The following is a 13,070-nucleotide window of genomic DNA, read 5'->3' on the forward strand; positions in this document are numbered from 1 at the left end:
GGGGGGGGGGGGGTCAGGGGTCTAGCAGGGGCGGTTACCGTCCCACGGTGATGTGACGTGATCTCTGCATGGGAAGAGCGAGAAGAGGATCCAGGTTTATTTTTTTCATTTTAACAAGACACAAACAAAGAACAGAACGAGTTGAAAAAGGCTGAATCAACATTTACTACTGCATTATAAAAATCAGTGAAGAATGTTACAACATGCCCTGGGATAACAGTGTTCTTCTCAACTCAACATGATTACCAGGTTGGCATCAATGACATGACTCTTCAACCTACTGGGCGCGGTGGTACGGAAGGTCTAATATAGAATCTACCATCTGGAAGAACTCTCTACCCATGTTATTCATTTAGGAGCTATTGATGCATGTGTGTGAGAGTGAAAATAATTGTTTTAACCAACAGTCATAATAAGAAAGAAGCTGTCACTAGGATGAATGCATCACGTCCAGAGTTGTCCTACTGCCTTATAATCTGGCGATCACGTCATGATGGTGGTTTGAAACAGTGGGAGGCTTTAGGGGAGAAAAACAAAACAAACAGTTGGGTAACCATAGTTCCTAATAACCTCATAACCAGTGTATGACGGATGGCTCCGGTTCCACCATCAGCTCTATTCAGCCATTTGAAACCGCATCTACAGCCAAGTGGAACAACCCTGACACGTTGTTATTGGCATGGCACCATGCAGCAACGTCCTTACTCTGCCTTGCCTCTGGACTCAGAAACAGCACCAACATACCAACCAATGTACCAACTTAAAGGACACATGACTATACATGGACTCACACAATCGATTCCTTAACTTTTGTTTTCACAACAACCTAAAAGATGATCTGTAACCAACACCATACTGCTGACCATATCTGGGGTTTTCTGTGAATATCTTGAGGCTTGTTGGATAGAAACATATCCATTCCTTAGCAGTCAATCACTTCAATAATTGAATAACTTCATTGTTTACATCTGCTGGACAATAGTAAACATCATGGTCCAGAGCAATGTTCCCTCTAAGCTGCATGCGTGCGTGGCGACGCACCTCCTCCAGGACTGCAGAAGAAATGCCAAGCCGCGCAGACAAACAAGAGATTGAACTTCACAGAATTCGCCCCATTAGTTTGCACTATATACATCCACGTTTCTTCTGTGATCGAATCAACATTATATCAACCCCTTTTCAATGCAACAAACCAAAATACATCTAACTTTGCAAGATTGAGTCTGTTATTTTGTTGTAGGCAGAGCCAGAGCGCAACGGAGTAGAATTCTATTGGCAGGAGTAGCCCACCAGTGGTCAATCACCCGTGAGTGAAGGCGCTTTTCAGATCAGTTCAGAGCGCAGAGCCACTTGTGCACATTTGTTGATATTCTTTGTTAGTTAGTGAGTTATTAGCCCAGTTATCGATAAGTATAGGTCAGCAATGGTGAGTTACTGCTTCCTACAAGAGCACAAAACATGTAGGCTAAATTTCTTCATTAAAGGGGCGGTGTTGTATTTTGAGACAGGCTTTAATATGCAAATAAGCCAATAGGCAGAGGGGTAGCCTACATTATCTAATTATCTGTATGGTAATAATAAACTACTTACATATTACAGCATACAACACAATGCAATTTACAGTCACCTATATCACATGTAAAAAAATCCAAGTAAAAAATCATGAATTAATGTCAAGCCCTTCATAATGTAAAAACGTTTTTAAAAGTCTCATGCAATGTAGGCCTGCATTGAACACCACATATAGGCTACTGTACGCTATAGCAAACAAATCAAAAGCTATTTCCATGTGAAAATGTTATGGGATTTGCTCCATTGGTTTTGTTGGTAGGCCTACATTATGCTCAAATAGCCACAATAGCCTATTGGCTACTGTCTAAAACTGTAAGGGTACAGCCTCAGTGTTCACTGTAAACGCGCGCCGGAAGTTGCACAAAATTCAAGTTTCCGCTCACAAGACTTAAAATTTGCTCAGTGCACCCAACAGAATTTGAGGGAACATTGTTCCAGAGTACAGTGACTTGAACGCAGCCACTCCTTAGTGGCCACTGTTGCTAAGAGACCCAGCAGTCTCACCCACACACAAGAGTCAGTGGAGCCACTGCGGTCCATCATGATGAGTTCTATTTGTTTGTGACCCCACCAAAGTGACCCCACCCCCATCAAAGTTGCCCATCCCTGTTTTAGATAATATGTGCTGCCCAAAGTGTCCCCACAAGTACGTCTAATACACACACTGCACTTCAACAGACAAGATCATTCATATATTCTGGTCAGGCAGCACTCGCCTTCCACCTCTCCTCAGCCAAACTGTAAGAGGTAGTCGAACTCACCACCGGAGCCAGTTAAAACACGGTTCAGTTCAAATGAAATGTTACTCGATCCTGAGGCCCTGGGTATTCAAGGTGTTATGTCACAGGTGTAGGTGGGATGGAGACAGACTGATGTTAGGGTCACGTTGAGGAGGGTGCAATGTTATGACTGTAGTAGAATCAGATCAATTTAATGAAGAGCTGACATGATCCCTAACTCCACATGACATGACCACTTACTCCACAGAGAGTTGTGTCTGTTATGTTGAGTGCAGCCCACAACTTGAGGGAGGACATACATATTTGGCTGTTGAGTCTCAGATTCAGCTCCTAGATTTCACCTGAACTCCTTCTGTTTCTTTTAGTAAGAAACATGAGTCCATGAAACACATGGGGAGGAAAACAAACATATCTTCCAGATTCCTATCTTCCAGATTGAAGTAGTTGGCCATTCAAATCCGACTTCGGCCTGATATCATCGGAACCAACTCCTGTATTTGAATGGAGTAGGGTAATTTTCTACCATGGGTTGTTTACTTTAAAAGGCCTACCTGTTACTATTGCTAGACAACTGAATACAGTTATACAGACACAGTCAGGATAAAAGGTGTTTATATAGCCTAATAGGAGTCTTGACAATATTTTAAAATAGCTAATAAAAATAGTCAATGCAGCAACGTTCTCTCATAATGCCATTCCTTACCACTGCTAGAAGAGGTGAAGGAGGAAAGGAGGGGACTTCTGTCTGGGTCCAGCTGCTACAGCACACTAAGCCATGGAGACCGATCTGGGAAGAGAAGACAGAGAACATTTTAAATGACATTCTGCAACAAACTACAACTAACGCTCGATGAGAACTAAGAAAGCATTCTGTGCAAATCTGAATATGTCAAAGATCTTGACCGCAAACCTTCATAAGATTTGTATCAATCAGAAAATCATGCACACTGTAGGCTATACGGGCCAAAACAGAGGTATTGAGACTTAAGGAAGATGCTGCAAAGAAACACAGGGACTGCGCTGCGGCGGCAAGCGACGGTTGCTATAGCAACAGCAGGTTGCGGTCTCTGTGGCGATGGGATTAGGGATGTTCCGGAGGTTTGAAGAGAGAGAGAGAGTGAGAGAGAGAGAGAGAGAGAAGGAAAGACGATAGCGGGACACGCTCTCAGACACAAGGGGCTTTTCACTGAAGGTCAACCTGTGACGGCAGCACCAAACAAGACACAAAACATAGCAGGACTCCGTTTAAGCTACAGAGCTTCTACTGCACTCTCCTCAGGTCTTGGGTTGACAATGGCAACGCAAGTCTGGACAGATGGTGTGTGTGCGAGTCATGCTAAAACACCTGACTCAACTCATCAAGGTATTGTGTTTTAGTGTTGGGCTGGAACAAAAACAGTGAGCATGCACAAAACCTGTTGCACTCCAGGAGCACAGTTGGTGACTGACCACAGCGACCACTGTAGATCGAGGTCAACAGGTTTGTTCACATTCAAAACAGAGGGAAGTACCTGGTTCCCACAGAGAGAGAAAACAAACGTCATGCATGACTAGACACCGTGGTAAATGTCAACCGTGCTCCTACCTGCCTGCAGAATCAAAGCCCGGGCCCAGATGGTCAGGCAGGCCCTGCGTGTGTGCTCTCTGCTCTGCTACAGGCATTAGCATTGAGTACCATGTGTTCATCAAAGGGAAACCCACACAAGGGACAAGGTGGGGCCCAGTTAGGCCTAATGGTAGATGGCTATGGAGATTATAGGCATAGTGTGTATGTAAATGTGTTTGGTGTTTACGATTCAGCTTTAAAATACTGTTGTTTTGTGTTTTCATAAGGCTGAAGGTTGTTGGGTGCAACGTCTACAAGGGTTTAAGTGTACGGTGCATGATAATGCATGAGGGTGTGTAAGACTGATTACCTTCTGCTCCTACCTAGTAGTATCCTACTGATAGGGTTTGTGGTGACTCAGCAGTCGTAAAGGAACAATACAAGGTCCAGATCACCAACTATTGGCATACAGATGCAGGATGGAGACATAAGGCCTAACAGTTAACATAATATATTGTAATATTGCATAAAAGCAGAATGTCTCCAGCCTGAGATAACAAAACCATAGTTCTCCAGCATATTCAGAGAAACAATGACAGGCCTGTATGTCAAGAACACAAAACACACACCGCCACAGGGTCTGGGACTGCCCCTTCCTCATTACACAGAGGTGGTCATAGATCAGCCAAGTATCTAAAAATACATATAGCTAAATACCCAGTCCTCTCCTCTCCTCCCTGTTCAGTCAGGGTGTCTGGGTAAATACACAGTCCTCTCCTCTCCGCTCCTCTCTGTTCAGTCATGGTTTCTGGGTAAATACCCAGTCCTCTCCTCCCTGTTCAGTCAGGGTGTCTGGGTAAAAACCCAGTCCTCTCCTCTCCTCTCTGCTCCTCTCTGTTCAGTCAGGGTGTCTGGGTAAATACCCAGTCCTCTCCTCTCCGCTCCTCTCTGTTCAATCAGGGTGTCTGGGTAAATACCCAGTCCTCTCCTCTCCGCTCCTCTCTGTTCAGTCAGGGTATCTGGGTAAATACCCGGTCCTCTCCTCTCCTCTCCGCTCCTCTCTGTTCAGTCAGGGTATCTGGGTAAATACCCGGTCCTCTCCTCTCCTCCCTGTTCAGTCAGGGTGTCTGGGTAAATACCCAGTCCTCTCCTCTCTGTTCAGTCATGGTGTCTGGGTAAATACCCAGTCCTCTCCTCTCCGCTCCTCTCTGTTCAGTCAGGGTATCTGGGTAAATACCCAGTCCTCTCCTCTCCTCTCCTCTCTGTTCAGTCAGGGTGTCTGGGTAAATACCCAGTCCTCTCCTCTCCTCTCCTCTCCTCTCTGTTCAGTCAGGGTGTCTGGGTAAATACCCAGTCCTCTCCTCTCTGTTCAGTCATGGTGTCTGGGTAAATACCCAGTCCTCTCCTCTCCGCTCCTCTCTGTTCAGTCAGGGTATCTGGGTAAATACCCAGTCCTCTCCTCTCCTCTCTGTTCAGTCAGGGTGTCTGGGTAAATACCCAGTCCTCTCCTCTCCTCCCTGTTCAGTCAGGGTGCCTGGGTAAATACCCAGTCCTATCCTCTCCTCTCTGTTCAGTCAGGGTGTCTGGGTAAATACCCGGTCCTCTCCTCTCCTCTCTGTTCAGTCAGGGTGTCTGGGTAAATACCCAGTCCTCTCCTCTCCTCTCTGTTCAGTCAGGGTGTCTGGGTAAATACCCAGTCCTCTCCTCTCTGTTCAGTCAGGGTGCCTGGGTAAATACCCAGTCCTATCCTCTCCTCTCTGTTCAGTCAGGGTGTCTGGGTAAATACCAAGTCCTCTCCTCTCCTCTCCGTTCAGTCAGGGTGTCTGGGTAAATACCCAGTCCTCTCCTCTCTGTTCAGTCAAGGTGGTCTGGTCACCCTCCTGATGAGTGTCAGTCAGAAATATATCCAGTCCTTTTGCAGCAAGTCACAGCCCAGTCACAGTATATTGTGCTGTGCTGTGGACATTGACCCTCATTCCCAATCCCAGCTACTGCAGTTGGCTTCTCTGTGACTAAAACAGGCCAACAAAAACGACCGGAGATAAGGCCAATGCCAGCTGACGTTATTATGGCTCATGTCATAGAGTTCACTACAGTGGCAGTCTGCTCGGCTTGGCTCTACTCCCTCAGCCAGCTGGCCAGACTGGCTGTTTCCTGCCAGGCAGCTGCTGATAAAAAAAATAATAAAAAAAAGTGGCTGTTGTTGGTGGTACTTCTATTTACTAGAGACAGCCAGGCACAACAAACCTAGCCTCGTCTGTGACCCATGAGGCCATGTCACAACAAACCTAGCCTCGTCTGTGACCCATGAGGCCATGTCAAAACAAACCTCGTCTGTGACCCATGAGGCCATGTCAAAACAAACCTAGCCTCGTCTGTGACCCATGAGGCCATGTCAAAACAAACCTAGCCTCATCTGTGACCCATGAGGCCATGTCAAAACAAACCTAGCCTCGTCTGTGACCCATGAGGCCATGTCAAAACAAACCTAGCCTCGTTTGTGACCCATGAGGCCATGTCACAACAAACCTCGTCTGTGACCCATGAGGCCATGTCACAACAAACCTAGCCTCGTCTGTGACCCATGAGGCCATGTCAAAACAAACCTAGCCTCGTCTGTGACCCATGAGGCCATGTCACAACAAACCTAGCCTCGTCTGTGACCCATGAGGCCATGTCACAACAAACCTCGTCTGTGACCCATGAGGCCATGTCACAACAAACCTAGCCTCGTCTGTGACCCATGAGGCCATGTCAAAACAAACCTAGCCTCGTCTGTGACCCATGAGGCCATGTCAAAACAAACCTAGCCTCGTCTGTGACCCATGAGGCCATGTCAAAACAAACCTAGCCTCGTCTGTGACCCATGAGGCCATGTCAAAACAAACCTAGCCTCGTCTGTGACCCATGAGGCCATGTCAAAACAAACCTAGCCTCGTCTGTGACCCATGAGGCCATGTCAAAACAAACCTAGCCTCGTCTGTGACCCATGAGGCCATGTCAAAACAAACCTAGCCTCGTCTGTGACCCATGAGGCCACGTCACAATAACCGAGAAAATAGAAGGCAGAACTCAAGAGGTGATGGCATCTATCAATAGAAAGAGTGGGGGCTACAGGTTACAGTTCATTGAGACAAAGTTTATGAGGTGATTTAAATGGGCTGGGTGGTTCAGATTACTGATGTGGCGGTTAGAATCGGATGATTGGTGCAGAACTTTGATTTGCCTCGACAAAGAAATCTAAATCTGGCAACCGCTTCCCTCCATAATAAAACACACCAGTCTGTTCATGAGATAAACGGCCATTCAAAATCTAAAGACAAATTGCTGGGATGAGGAGAGGAGTTTTAAAAACCTGGCAAATTTGTGATAAGTAGAAAGAGCTTGGCAAGATAGATTATCATCACAACATAGTATTTCAAAACAATTCACTATTGTTTTCCTAACCATATTAGCTTCATAAGGCTCTGACGAAGTCTTATGCAAAATCTGAAATCTAGCTTATCTTATTTCAAACAAGACTGTTGTCAGATGACAGGTGTGTGTGTGTGTGTGTCATCATCCAGTGACCTGTTTGATGTGTTGCAGGCAGCACCACTTCACTCCCACTTTCATCGCTCCCTTCTTTGATCTGTCAAGTATCTTCCTTGGCTATCTCTGTGGTACAGGTTTCCCAAGGGTCTGGCTCTAGTATCTTCCTCTGGCTCTATCATCCCCTTGTCTATCATCCCCTTGTCTATCATCCCCTTGTCTATCATCCCCTTGTCTATCATCCCCTTGTCTATCATCCCCTTGTCTATCCTCATCCCCACGCACTCATTTATGACTGACCTAAGTTGACCTCAGTGAGTTACAGTGCATTAGGAAAGTATTCAGACCCTTTTATCTAAACTTGTAGTATTCACGGCCAAATACCGACTGGGCACGTGCCCAGGGGCCCTGACCTCCCCCATTTATTTTGTTAGTCCCTCAGATATCATTAGCATGGCATAAGTCATGCCAAAATGTATAGAATTGCAGGAAATTCTTTAAAACTGAACAACTTTCTCTCCACCCCATGGCAAAATGGGTATCTCGCTTAGGGACCCAAAAGACTGGAGCCAGCCCTGTGCTGACCTGTTGCACCCTCTATAACCACAGTGGTTATTATTTGACCCTGCTGGTCATCTATGAACCTTTGAACATCTTGAAGAACAATCTGGCCTTAATGGCCATGTACTCTTATAATCTCCACCCAGCACAGCCAGAAGAGGACTGGCCACTCCTCAGAGCCTGGTTCCTCTCTAGGTTTCTTCCTAGGTTCCTGCCTTTCTAGGGAGTTTTTCCACCGTGCTTCTACATCTGCATTGCTGCTGTTTGGGGTCTTAAGCTGGGTTTCTGTATAAACACTTTCTGACATCTGCTGCTGTAAAATGGGCTTTATAAATACATTCGATTGATTTGATTGAAATGAATGGAATGAAATACTTAAAATTAAATCATTAGGGCTTTTTTATGACATTTTCACTGCAGTTTACAGCCTAGAGTAGAATTTTGTACTCACTTAAACAATAATGCAATTATTCATTGCAATGTGGTGTTGTTGTAAGCTAGTCTAGGTAGGATCATTGTATTGTCCCTAAAACAAGATCAATAGGGGAGCTTTTTGATCTGCATGTCTCATGTCTTCACTGTCCTTTCATGTATAATGATGCACCTGGCCTCTCCGGTTATATTGAAAATTGGAGCAGCTTTGAATGACTTTATGTGTGGTATGATTGCTAGTTAGCATTAGGCTTGAGCGGTATACAGGGGTGTTTTTCCAATACCGTCAAAACTATCTTTGTTCTTCAATAAATGTGAATATTTGTAGCTACTTAAGTTAATACCTGCAGTCAACTTGTGCAACGTGTTAGGAGATGAAGAACGCAATCTGCTTTATTTCACCTGTCACATTATTTTACATTATGAAGCTTACCGTAGTTCACCAGAACAGTTGAGCCAGTCAAGTGTTATTAAAAAAATAAAAAAGTAATTAAGTCACATGTTTGTAAATAGCACAATGGGAGAAAGCGAGAGCTGGTGAGTCCATAGCGTTCTATATCTATCGGCGAGTCTCTGTTGTGCAGCGCACATGAGGTGATGAAGTTAAACATTCACTACTAAATGTTTGTCATCAGATATGTATTTTTTTCCTTGTGCTTCCTACTAGCGTTTTTTTCTCCTCCACTCTTCTCCCCTCTGCTCTGTGTACAAATGCTGCTCTCCCTTCAGAAAAGCATGCATCACAACTTTGTTAATTTGCAAAGAAATTCTTGTTCGCTTGTAAATGCCCACACTCACCGAAAAGGACTTTTCGGTAGCTACTAGCTATGCTTGTATAACTTTATGAGCTGGATTTGTCTGTCTTTGCAATTCATTTGTTCATTTTCGCTTTTTAGCTAACAGCGTCTATGTGATTTCGCTATTAATTTGTGCACATTTTGTTAGCATTCTGGTAATAGGCTTTACATGCATTTTTAGTGCCCCCTTTTGTGCTATGCCGGTATACCGTAAATCCCGAGATGAGAGAAGGACGGTATGACAATCTGGATACCGCCCAAGCCTAGCTAGCATGTTGCATAGCCACACCGGCCACGTTGAATGCACCAGCGTTGCAAATTACATTTACACATATGTTATTCAATCATTTCAACCACACGTGGATGAGCGTCTGTGTAGCTAAGCGCCAAAATAGAACTTTGTTCCATTTGAGACGCTTGGCACAATGCAAGTCCCACCTCTCCCATCTACTCATTGTTTGTCAGGAGCATACAACCCCATGTGGGTGATTGAAAGATGAACGAGGAGAGATTAGCGTAATCATAGATTACTAACTAAAAACTCAGAGAGCATCATTGAGGTCATATGAATGTAGCATTTTAATTTCTCTGCCATTTTCAAAGTCATGTCTTGACTTTCCCTAAATAAGTCCATTCACACTGCCGTTGTTAAAATTTCGATATCACAGAGTTTGTGTTATGAGGACATATAATTGTTTCCCCCCTGCCCTTCCTTCATCAGTTGGCTGCCATCTGACAATGTCCAATCGAAACTACACCTAAACTATATAAAAACGAATTTCACACATTGGTCTACAATAACAGATGTAGCCTAAAGACAAGACTAAATTGACAATAGTCTGATAGGTGACAATATTATCAATTGCCTTGTGAATGAAGAGACTGCAGTGCAGTGTGGGTAATTCATAAAGGGAACGAAGCTTACCAAAAAGCAACTTTTTCCAAATCATCCTTCATGCAGGTAAGACGTTTTGATTTCATAACGTATCGTAAAGAGCAGGTTCTAAGGTTTCTAAAACACATACATTTGCCAAACAACTTTAAATGAAGGCATGGGCCCCATTTCAAAAATCGCTTTTTTGTAGAATATTCCAGCCGCTATTCCATGCGTTCTACATGTGAGCACTTGCGGCAGCATAGCCATAGGTTAAGCACAGACTAGTAACATAATACAACTTAAAATATGATTCTGTTCTTTTTAAATACAATTTATTCATTTTTTATTGTTTCTAAAGACCTGCATTAACAAAATATGAATGCATTTCTTTGTGATGGTGCATTCTGTAACACTTGAATTGTGGTGTTTTGTGGTTTTTCATTTTTACATATAGCCTACAGTCCAGTGCTCTGGAGCAGGTTTTCATCAAGGATCTCTCTGTACTTTGCTCCGTTCATCTTTCCCTCGATCCTGTCTAGTCTCCCAGACCCTGCCGCTGAAAAAACGTAGGGCTCACCGTAGGAATGGTGCCAGGTTTCCTCCAGACGTGACGATTGGCATTCAGGCTAAAGAGTTCAATCTTGGTTTCATCAGACCAGATAATCTTGTTTCTCATGGTCTGAGAGTCCTTTAGGTGCCTTTTGGCAAACCAAGGCCCTTCTCCCCCGATTGCTCAGTTAGGCCGGGCGGCCAGCTCTAGGAAGAGTCTTAGTGCTTCCAAACTTCTTCCATTTAACAATGGAGGACATTGGGGCGGCAGGTAGCTTAGTGGTTAAGAGCGTTGTGCCAGTGACCGCTGGTTTCACCGACTAGGTGAAAAATCTGTCGATGTGCCCTTGAGCAAGGCACTTAACCCTAATTGCTTATGTAAGTCGCTCTGGATAAGAGCGTCTGCTAAATGACTAAAATGTAAATGTAATTGTGTTCTTGGGGACCTTTAATGCTGCAGAAATGTTTTGGTACCCTTCCCTAAATCTGTGCCTCGACACAATCCTGTCTCAGAGCTCTACGGACAATTCCTTCGACCTCATGGCTTAGTGTTTGCTCTGACATGCACTGTCAACTGTGGGACCTTATATAGACAGGTGTGTGCCTTTCCAAATCATGTCCAATCAATTGAATTTACCACAGGTGGACTCCAATCAAGTTGTAGAAACGTCTCAAAGATGATAAATGGAAAAAGGATGCACCTGAGCTCAATTGCGAGTATCATAGCAAAGGGTCTGAATACTTATTTAATCCATTTCAGAATAAGGCTGTAACATAACAAAATGTGGAAAAAGTCAAGGGGTCTGAATACTTTCCGAATGCACTGTATGTGGCATTGTGTGAGACAAAACTGCACATTTTAAAGTGGCCTTTTAGTGTCCCCAACAAGGTGCACCTGTGTAATGATCATGCTGTGTAATCAACTTCTTGATCTTGGCAAAGGATAAATCCTCACTAACAGGGATGTAAACAAATGTGTGCACAATATTTGAGAGAAATACACTTTTTGTGCATATGGAAAATGTCTGGGATCTTTTATTTCAGCTCATAAAACATTGGACCAACACTTTACATGTTGCGTTAACATTTTTGTTCAGTGTAGTAAAACCCTGCAAAAGGGCTTATGTAAACCGGCACTACCCTCCCCTGTGCCCAATAAAAAAACACAACCCACCCCAAAGCAAAAATATATATAATTTGACCCCCCCACACAGTACATTTCAAACTGTCCCTTACTAAAAGGCTTGATGATGAATTTACTAATTGAATCAGGTGTGCCAGTTTAGGGTTAAAACAAAAATGTGAAATGTCTGGTTCTGAGACAACACAATACACGCAACTAAAACATCGAGTTCAGTTCACTAGCTGTTACTGGCAGGCTCACTGATTAGAGAGTAGGCACTACTGTTAACTGCGATACATTGGTTTTCATTTGTGAGAGGCTAACTAGCATCACACACACTAGCAGACCTAGCGCCCATGCACTATGGGCTGCCTAGACTACACAGAGACAGTGTCACTGCAGTTGACAGGTCTGCGGTTATCTGACAGGCAAGATAGCTGGCAAACCGATGAAACGGGGGTGGTGAAAGAAAATACAGAACAATCTGTCATCTTGTAATTTAAATCAGTTAAACATAGTCTAGTGTTGCGGTCACCACTCACACTAGCTAACTAGTTTGCTCGCTGTAATCTGCACATAACATGACTGCATCAACCACTGCACACATTACTCAGCTAGCCATGCTGCTAGTACGTTAAAAACAAGACTGCCCTTCCCAGTTCAAAGACCTTACCCAATTCCTTCGCCTTGCTGTATGAAGACGTTTATCATTCGGTTCAACGACACACTGCAATTGATGTGGAGGAGAATGTCTTGTGTCTTTTTTAGGAGATCGAAGTTTTCATTTGCGGAATAAAATGGCTCCTGCTGATACGTTCCGAGGAAGTTGGCGACGTAATCGTCAAGCGGAAGCTTTGCGTTGCCTCACTTGCATTCAATAAGACACAGGGGTCGCTCTTGAGTCTTCAATTTAGACGGCAAATCATTCTACACTCCAAATAAAAGTGTATAAAGAAATGATCAGTGCTATCCGGTGTCCTTGGGACGTCCCTACCCTAAACCTTACAATTTTATATTTAAACTTCAATGGGGTAGGGACAATAAATAAATACGTTTATCTTTGGGGCTATATATAGCTCTGATAATACAAAGAATTCAAAACCATAAAGCACTTTCTGGCAAGAGATAAGACCAAACGATGAGTCCTTTCATCTAGAGCCAATATATATATATATATTATATTATATGTTCAATCCCTGAATCTTTCAAAACAGCTCTAGTCTAGTTGACAAACAGTTTAACAAAAAAAAGTATATATATTTTCGTTACCAACATTATCAGACAATTCATTCATCATCATAAAACCTAGTATTTCAACACTGCATTGTTGACAAAAAGCTTG

General features: G+C 43.7%; 1 long non-coding RNA gene across 1 annotated transcript; it reads right to left on the bottom strand.

Annotated features, from left to right (window-relative positions):
- Positions 1 to 3: 3 nt before the first annotated feature.
- On the bottom strand, positions 4 to 12,475 carry LOC311135879. Its single transcript, XR_014613817.1, has 3 exons — positions 12,402 to 12,475; positions 3,016 to 3,099; positions 4 to 64 (listed from the first exon to the last, which is right to left on the bottom strand). It is a non-coding gene; the product is annotated as an uncharacterized lncRNA (long non-coding RNA).
- Between the last annotated feature and the right edge of the window lie 595 nt (positions 12,476 to 13,070).

The sequence above is a fragment of the Coregonus lavaretus genome (genome assembly GCF_964263955.1).
Source record: "Coregonus lavaretus genome assembly, chromosome: 1".
In the NCBI taxonomy this organism is placed as follows: domain Eukaryota; kingdom Metazoa; phylum Chordata; class Actinopteri; order Salmoniformes; family Salmonidae; genus Coregonus; species Coregonus lavaretus.